Genomic DNA, 9,177 nt, shown 5'->3' with positions numbered 1-9,177 from the left:
AAGACACCGTTCTTCCTCAGCAGAAGTAAGTCTCTGGCTACTTGGTCTGCTGAGAATTAATACAGGTTCCAAATAACACTTAAAGATCTACTTTATACCAAATTGCTTCAAGCTTATTGACTTTTATTCTGGATCTGAGATAATTAACAGAGAACTAATTTTAGAGTGTTTGTAAAAGGCATAGCTGTTTTTCTGCTAATATTTATGCAGTTAAATTGAAATCTGAAATAGGAACCACGGTTGCAGAATTCCACACAAAGAAATGAACAGAGAAAAGAACAGTCCACTCTCCGATTCCCACAAAATACTAATTCTGAAAGATAAGGATTCAGGAAAATGTCTATGCTGTGACCCATGGTATCCACCAGGGGAAATATTTGGCCCTCATAGTTCTAGGGCAGTACTCTCACTTGCACTTTTCCCACCAGGAATACCTGCTTTGCTTTCTGATCATTTTCCTTTTCTTTCTTGGAATCTGTCATAATAGCTGCTCAGTAAATTTTCTTTCTTTATTGCCACTAGTTGAGTCATGCTTTCCTATCAGCAGTTTCTTCCCCTGCATTAGTTCTAGTTCCATTGTGTAATCTCAGGACTCAAAATCTCAAAGATCATCATTATGCATTTTTCTTTTGGTTCTTTTAAGTCCTTCTATACCTGAATAAACATTTTAGGATTACCTCTAGATTTTGGTTGGACAGGGATTTAGTATAAAACTTTACATAATTTTGCAAATACAGCACAGCAAAATTCTGCTTTGATTCTGAGATATCTTTCATGTGTTCATAGGAGCGACTTTGCTGGCTTATTTGTAGTAATAAAACCCAGCTACAGCCAGATCTACTCAGTTACACCTGAGGAATGTGGACAACTTCTGGAAGAGCAGGTGAGGAGTGTTCTACCGCCTTTTTAGGAGGCTGAGGCAGGTGTTTCCAGCAACCAGTCTGCTATGGAGACTTGCTGAAAGGGGAAACAAGTGCCTGTAATCATCTCAAAAGTTTCAGAAAGGCAATGCTCAGCAAAGAAGGAAGCATTAGTGGTTGGGGGGTGTGGGGGAGGTAACAAACACATGAGCCAGGCTTCATGTGCTGTTCAGTTAGCCATTTGTAATACTTCAGTTAATATTCACTTCAAATGTATCAAGGAGATAAAATGCGGAAGCTTCAATATCTTTGCATAAAGCTAGAACAGTCTGAGCTCAAGTGAGTGAGAGAAATTTCCCCTTTTCTCTCCCCATCATCTTCTGGCTTTGGATAAAATAATGGTCTGGACAGCTGCAAGATGCCACAGCTGAGAGTCATAACCTGTAATTGTGAAAGCTTTAATCACTTCGAACTGGGTTACTTGGGAGCATTCCTGCTCGGTTAGTATTTCTCTATGAAGCTAGGAGAACATACCTGAATTTTGGATTCTCTTAATTCAAGACAACAAACAGTGAGTAAAAAGTAAATGCAACGGGAGTATTGGTTGCCTTGGTGGTTGATCAGGACTGTTGTCAGCACTTTCTGGGGGAGAAAGATCTTACCTTGTGACTTTAATGATTAATTGCTGAACTGTTTCAAGTGTGTTTTACTATTTCCCACCCTACTTGCAAAGCTATGGCTGACTTTGTGTTCCTGGATTTGGAAGAGTGCAGTAGTCCTTGGCTTTCTGACAGGGACCTACAACTTTGAGTGTTAGTGTTTGAGCAGGAGTCCCCATGTGTACAGGTGACTTGCACTATGGACCATGCGAGTGAGAGGAGCTGTGTTCAGATGAAGACCTGCTCTTAAAGTCTGACTGTGTATGTGCGTGCTGGCCAGGTCCTAGAAGAAGCTTTTCTTGCAGCTAAGTCTGTGTATGTACTTCCCCTACAAACTTTGTGTTTTCCCAAGACTCACTGACAAAAATCAGTGACTGAAGAGATTTAGGTACTTTCTTTACATAGGATGTTGATTAATTTTCTTTTCCTTGCCCTGGACTGAGTCTGATCCTCCTATTGTATCTGGACAGTTTTCTGTCATCTGTGAGGTTTTTGTATCATCACAGAGCCCTAGCTGCTTGACATGTGTTGTGGTTTAAACAATCATCTATTTTGGTCAGTTACATTTTTCTGGAATAAGAATAGTGGTTTGTGTTGGTTGGTTGGTTTTTTTTTTTCTTCTTCTGCCTGTTTCTGGCTATCCAGAACAAAATGAGTTGCATTTATTTCAAAACCTTATTTCTCCAATTCATAAAGATGTGCTATTTCCTTCCTACAATTAAAGAATTTTAGTGCTTTCTTTTTCTCATTGTAAGGGGGGTGGAATTAATCAGAATTTAGAAGGTGTGTGAGCTACTGAGGACTGTACAATGGGTTTAGTCCTGAAAACCCTTGAAGGAGACAAAGGTTGACTACAGATGCACAGAGTATCACTAGAGAAGCAAAGACAATGCTGATGGAAACATCTGCAGCTTACTTACCAGAGCAAAACAAACCCTTTTATTTGAAATCCAGATCCTCTGCACATGGTATCATACGGGTACATAGTCGGAATTGAACTTCTTCAATTCTGTGAAAGGGGCATCATTCATCTTCAGAAGTAGCAGGGTGGATCTCAAGTTATCCCTTTGCAAGCATATACAGAAAGCACTGAGTGCAGTGGTGCTCTCTTAGCAGTAAAACCATCTTCAGCTGAGTAGCCAGAAGTTGAATCTGCACTGAACGAGACCAAGGAAATGACACTGGAATGAACAGAGCAGGCAAGGGACCCTGCTTTTCCTCACCTTTTATAGGTCCGTTCATACTGTAGCAGGCAATGCTATTGACATGAGGATGTCCCTCTGCAAGACGTGGAAACAGTGATTTATTTTTTTTTTTTATCTGTGTGTCCAAAAGTATGGGAGGGATTATCATCGTGACTGCAACTCTTGCCCCTCTTCCTTCTCTAAATTAATCACGCCTTAGCCACAGCTCCAAGGTAGGGGTTATGACCTTCGCAAGGAGCTGGCAGTCTAATGTTATATAGGTTTATCCCCATGATAATGTCTGGCCTATCTCTGCTACTGCCTGGTAGCTCTGTAACTTGTCATTTCATTTACAAACAGCATTAGGATTGTGTGTCTTTCCTGCTTCCTAAACGGCTCCCTCTGACCAAGCTTCTCACCACGGTGCCACTTGCATGCTAGTGCATGGGACTAGGTCTGACATACAGCTCTGCAGGACGTTATGGCTTAGGTTATTGCTTTTCTGCTGTTTTGTGGCAAATGTTTTTCTCTCTTTCCTTTGTAGACATTAGGTGAGAGTGGTTATAACTGCTTAGCACCGGGAAGAAGATCAGAAAAACCAAAACCACATAACAAAAATAACCCTGAACTTAAGTACCGGGTAGTGTACCTATCCTCACAGTTACTGAAATTTTCCTGTAAACAGTGCTACAGATGTGCCTCAAATTAAGCTCTTCCACTCAGGAAGGAAACTGCTGCTTCTCCTCATTAAAATCAGATTCTTTTTTTTGCTCTTATTGGAAATGCTAAGATACAGGGGTTCCTCTGTATCCTGAGAGAACTGCAAAGGATGCATTCTGCTGTCTGTATCCAACACTGCAAGTGTACAAGTTAAAACATATGTTGTACAAGCTAAGCAAATATGCTTTTTCTAATATTCTTTGGGTTGAACACCCGCAAATTAACACTACATCACTTATCAACTAGAGATTAAGGAGACTTTTAATCACCATGAGCCGCCTCAGTTGCACTGGGCTTTGTTGAAAACTGCTGGTGCACACTGCTCTCTTCCTGAGCTCCCCAGGTGAAATTTTGCCAGTTGGTTCATTTTTTAACTCTTTAGTGCTTGTCTGTTAAGTTCTACTAACAGAGACGTAATGTAAACACAGGAGCCATGGTCTGCTCAGTGCATCAATATCTGTTTCAGATTGCTGATAAGAATGGCTGTGATAACAGCATGGGTTACTTGTGCCCCAAATATGAGGGCAGGGAGGGTAGCTGTATGATCAGCCCTTTGTTAGGGGAAGGTGAAGGGATGTGGCACAGGAGGGAGTGTCATAATATCTGGCAATTTAGTAGGGGGAGGATGAGAAGAGAGTGATAACCCCTGTGATTCTTTGTAGCCTTCCTTCCCTGCAGGTGGTGATGGATGGACAAGAGTCTTTTTCTCATATACTTAAATGTCAGTGTCGTGCAAGTCCTGCACAAATTAAAAAAAAAAAAAATTGTTGTGAAAATCTGCCAAAACAAAGGCTGCTGTGATTCCCATTGGGATGCTGTAGTGATTAGACTGGTTTTGTTTTATTTTATTTAGTATTTTTATATTAAAAATTTAATGGGTTTTCAGTCAAAAACCATATACCTCTGGGAACAGTATATTCTGTTTATGTCTGGGTTTTGCATTGTTTATATAAAAACTCTGCTGACTTCCCAGATTTGGTGAACTACAGCCTAGTAAGATAATGCAGATTCCCAAGGCAGTCTTTGTAGCCATTCAGGTCCATACATGCTGAACTTAAGGGAAATTAAGGTTTGGGTACAAATATTGTAATACAAGTTTATCTGCGCTTTGAAGGCTGTTGATGTAGTTTTGTAGTTGTTTGTGGTAAACGCTGTAAGATACCTGGCAACTTGTTTTTGTAAAACTTTCCACGTGTCTTTATTTTGATGGGGTTTTTTTGCTCTCATCAGTATGTACGTGCTGTTGCCTTCTTCTAGCCTTGTTTTGTGAGATTCCTGGCAGCAAATTTTCCATCAACACAAATTTTTGCAACTATGTGGAATGAAATAGCACTGTAACAGCTACAAAATGCAATAGCTAATGGTTGCACTGATCCATCAGATGATGAAAGGATACAGCTCTCGTTACTGTCTCTTTTTTATGAGCTGCATTTAAGTGGCATGGTCAAAAGTTAAAATTTTAAGATATGCTACAGTTCTAGACAAACTGTCTATGCACAGGAGCTGTTAGCATTAGCCTCTGAATGTGTTCCTTTGGGCTTTTATAAGTGTGAACTACTTACATTTTTATTTTAGTTTAAAAAACATGGTACCTTTTACTGGGAAAAGGATAACTCATGATGCTGCCAACTTCCTATCATAAAAGGAGAGACATTTTTATTTCCTGTATGGAGAGAAATTACAGAACCAAATGTGCTGTTGGGCTTCTCCTTTATGTTTTTTTCCACAAGGTGATGTGTACTGTTTGTGTTGGTTTTATCCACACAACTACCAAGTATTAATACAACACATGAATTATAGGGGAAGGGAAGGGTTTAACTTTTATAACACTTTCAATGCAGTTTGCTTAGTAGAGGATTTTAAAATGGATCCAAAGGGGCTGTCCTGGAAATTACTTACCAAATGGTGCTAAAATCAAGTGTGGAAAATGGGAGATTCGCGTGGGTACTTTCTTGAGCCAGAAAACTGAAAGAGGAGTCTGCTTTTCCTTCCATATTCATGAACTCCTAGATACCTGTGTCTGAATAGTCTGATTTGGATTACTTATGTGTGACATAGAAGATGATGAGCGCTGGCTACTGAGCTTCTGCTACATCATGCAGGTTCCTTCTGACTGACAAAGACAATCTGGTTTTTGAACATGTATTTTTATACCCATAATCGTCAACAGTTATTGTGGAATGTTCTTTCATCTCGGAGTTCTGTTTGTTTTACCTTTCAGAAATCTTAGGCTTGGTCTCCGCCTGTTTTATTTTCTTGTTTTGGGCATCTTCTGGCTACAGAGTGTATTCTTGTTTGAATAACAGGAAGAGAAATGGCTATAAACTTGTTGTCACCACCCTGCTACCAGGGTACAGGTCTTCAGCTAGTGAGTCATCCCTGCCATGATCTTGCTGTGAGCAGCACATTCTTCAGTGTTGACCGGTTTTATGACTATTAATTTTGCCCTGTCTATTGTTAGATGTCATGCTTAATCCCTGCTCTGTTGTTTCTTGTCCTCCTTTTACAAACATGCCTTTGCATTTATACTGCATTTGTTCCAGCCTTAATATTGCTGTTACAAATATCTCCAGGGCTAGGCTGCCTTCAGAATAAGACCGAACCAGTAGAGTAGGACCTTGAAGCTGTGCCCTTCACATACAACTAAAACAAGATGGTGTAGTCCTCTATCCTAAAGATCTGTACTCTAATTGATCTTGAAAAAGTGATTTATCAAATATTCTTTGTAAACAGTTGTAGACAAACATGTTCCCACTCATTACTATAATACCACGTTTTTTGTTTTTTCTTTATTATTTAAGGGAATTAACTGGATACACAAACAGTTGCACTTGTGTATTTTCCCCCACCAAGCAGTAGGTGCTAATAGCAGAGGGAACAGCAAAGAAGTCTGGAAGAAACAGTCCAGTTGTGAGATTAAAGGGATTGTAGGAACAAGAGAAAATAAGCAAATTTACCTTCATACTATTTTTCTGGTTTTCCCCAGTCTATCCATGGTCTGGATGTCACAGCAGCCAAGATAAAACTTGCCCACAGTAAAATGATACATCATGTATTGTCTGTTTCCTTTTTGATTGGTACCCAACATGACTAGAATCGGGAAAATCAAGGATAGTATTTTTCCTTACCCATCTGGATCTTATGTAAGGCCACAAAACCTGATTAAAACTGTTTATTGTTTCAACATACTTTTTTAATGCTTCTAGCTAAGTGCTTGTTGGGTGCACCAGTTATGTTTATTGTAGCAGAAGAACTGAAAAGGAAAGCCAGAGACTGAGAAATTGCGTGCTGCTTCGCTTCAGTCCTGCGGAGCAAGTCCAGCCGTTTCTGAGCACATGAAGAATAAGAAGGTGGTTGGGAATACTCAGCACAGATATACCGAGGGTAAATAAGGCCTGATGATCTGAATTGCCTTCTCTGATGAAATGGCAGCTGGCTGGGTGCACAAGGGAGAGTAGTGGATGTCACTTAGCTTGACTTTAGCAGAGTATTTGATACAAACTCCTAATTCTTATGTCTGAGCTGGGGAGATACAGACTAGGTGAGCAGGCTACAGAGTGTATTAAACACTCTATATACAGATTGTATTAAACAGTTGGATCATCACATTGTGAAGGGAGTACTAAATGAATCTGTAAAAGGCCTCTTTTACAGTTCCCCCCAAAATCTTTTTCATCATTAAGGCTATTCAGGAGAGGAGCCGTTATGCGGGCAGAACTTTCATCCCATTTTTTTGTTTTACACGTGACCAATATAAGCTCATAATTTCTTTTTGCCTTGCTTATAACAAAAAAAAAAAAAAAAGGAAAAATATCTAGATAACTTTTGATCCCTTTTCACAAATCTATCAGCAAGAGTTTTTCTTTATTTTCTCTGTCAGTGATCTGAGAGCATGTGAGAAACCTCAGTAGAAGTATAAATGCCCGGTAGAGTTTTCTCATTTACAGCAATCCTGGAGATCTGCCAGCCAGCTTTTAAGCAACTGTAGATGTGACACATTGCTACCTTTTGGTATTGTTTGAGTCAGTTAAAGATGATCTTGCACAAGATCAGATTTAATAGCTTGTAGAACTCTGCTTTTGGATTCCCTCCAGAAATTGAACTAACTCCTTCACCCTCCCCTCCAAGCCTCTTCATTTAGAAAGATCAGTTTTCCATAAACCTCTGCTGATAAAGATCATCAGTAAAAATGAGCCATTCCATTATTTGTAAACAGGCTTTTCCATGCTGACGATCCTGTTGGTATAAGCTGTTGTTTTCTTTCAGAGGAATAGAGCACTCCACACTTCTTTGAGGATACTGGCACAAGTCAGAAGAGGGAGAGGTTTCTAAAGTTCACGGGAAAAAGTAGCCACAGGCTCTCTTTCTGTCCTAACATTTTCCCTTTTCCCAGCTTAGCTCTAGGCCACCCTTCACAACTGAGGAACAATTTTTGGAGGGCCGTGGCAAGAATTCTGGTACATGCAATAAATGTAGTATTCATCACCATCTATTCAGTATAAACTGAAATGATACATACTTTCTGCCAGATGAGGTTTTTAAATGGAAATGCATTTGAAGAAGAAATACAAACCCATTGTTGGAAGACACGTACTTGTGTTAAAAATAAAGCTCTCCTTGCTTCATGATTTAATCTGTATAAGTAGCAAAGTGAAAAACTGCCATTTTAAAAAATCAATCTGGCTATTTTTTCCCTTTTTAAAAATTGGTTATCAGCTTTGCAGCACTTCCACCAGTTCTTTCTGATCACTCCTCCCTTACTTAATGAAATAGGAAAGATTTATTACCTTGGTAATCAGCTACAATGAGAAAAATAAAACTTAAACATGTGCAAGAAAATCACAATCAAACTGTAGAAAGATCAGGTGCCTGCAAAACTAATTTTGCTAATAGCTTAAGGACAAGGATTTGAAGATTAATATATCTGTGTATCTTTTCCCTTTGTATGTGTTGTTGGAACAAAAGCTGCTTGAGTTGTTATAATGACACTTGGATTCTACAGAGTTCAAAGTTGAGGCCTTTCAACTATGGTATGAGATGTACCCTTAGAAAGAATAAGTATGCTGGCTGCAGTCTCTCCCTGGTGTCCTGCTGCATGCTGATATTTATACACCTACGCTGCTTTGCCTTATGTCTGTATGGAGGGAGCGCAGGGTCCATTCCTTTTTCTTTTCTCTGATATAAGGGGACTTTGGCTCTGAAGAGACACGCTGACATGTGGATGCAGGAATACTACATGCTGCAAAAGCAATGAGTGCAATGCTATATTGCATCCCTGGGGAGGATGGGGTTTTCCTTAAAATAACATATTTACCCTTTAGATTTTGTGGTCTTCATAGACAAAGACAGCAGCATCACCCTAATTCTGTGATAGCTGAGAATCTTAATGACCTGCTCAACAAATGTATAGAAGATAAAGGACAATTACTTGCATCTTCTCTGTCCAACAGTAGAGACTCTAAAAAACTTTTACCTATGGGGGAATATCTGCAGTGTTTTGCTTGTGCCTTTTGCTTTTTACAAGGAACTTGAATGCCTTGCACAAAATCCTTGAATATCTAGTGTGCCTCTATCTGTGCATGTCTGAAGAATCTTTAGCTGATTCTGCACAAGTGTAAAAATAAAATGCTGGCATGCATTATCTTCTCAACTTTCTACAACTTTAAATGTTGCAGTTTCTCTACCCGTTTTTCTGGCATTATGCTGATTTTACCAGAGTTGCACTTCTCAAAGCTCCTCTCTGAAATACGATTT

At 39.5% G+C, this 9,177-nt stretch overlaps 1 long non-coding RNA gene across 1 annotated transcript in view; it reads left to right on the top strand.

The window, feature by feature from the left end:
- Positions 1 to 1,030: 1,030 nt before the first annotated feature.
- LOC114010257 (uncharacterized) overlaps positions 1,031 to 9,177 on the top strand; it is a 66,289-nt gene continuing 58,142 nt past the window's right edge. The window contains exon 1 of the long non-coding RNA XR_008749456.1: positions 1,031 to 1,431. This is a non-coding gene — a long non-coding RNA (uncharacterized LOC114010257). The remainder of the gene's footprint in view (positions 1,432 to 9,177) is intronic.

The sequence above is a fragment of the Falco peregrinus genome, chromosome 1, assembly GCF_023634155.1.
Source record: "Falco peregrinus isolate bFalPer1 chromosome 1, bFalPer1.pri, whole genome shotgun sequence".
Taxonomy (NCBI): domain Eukaryota; kingdom Metazoa; phylum Chordata; class Aves; order Falconiformes; family Falconidae; genus Falco; species Falco peregrinus.
This window is presented reverse-complemented; position numbering and strand designations above follow the sequence as displayed.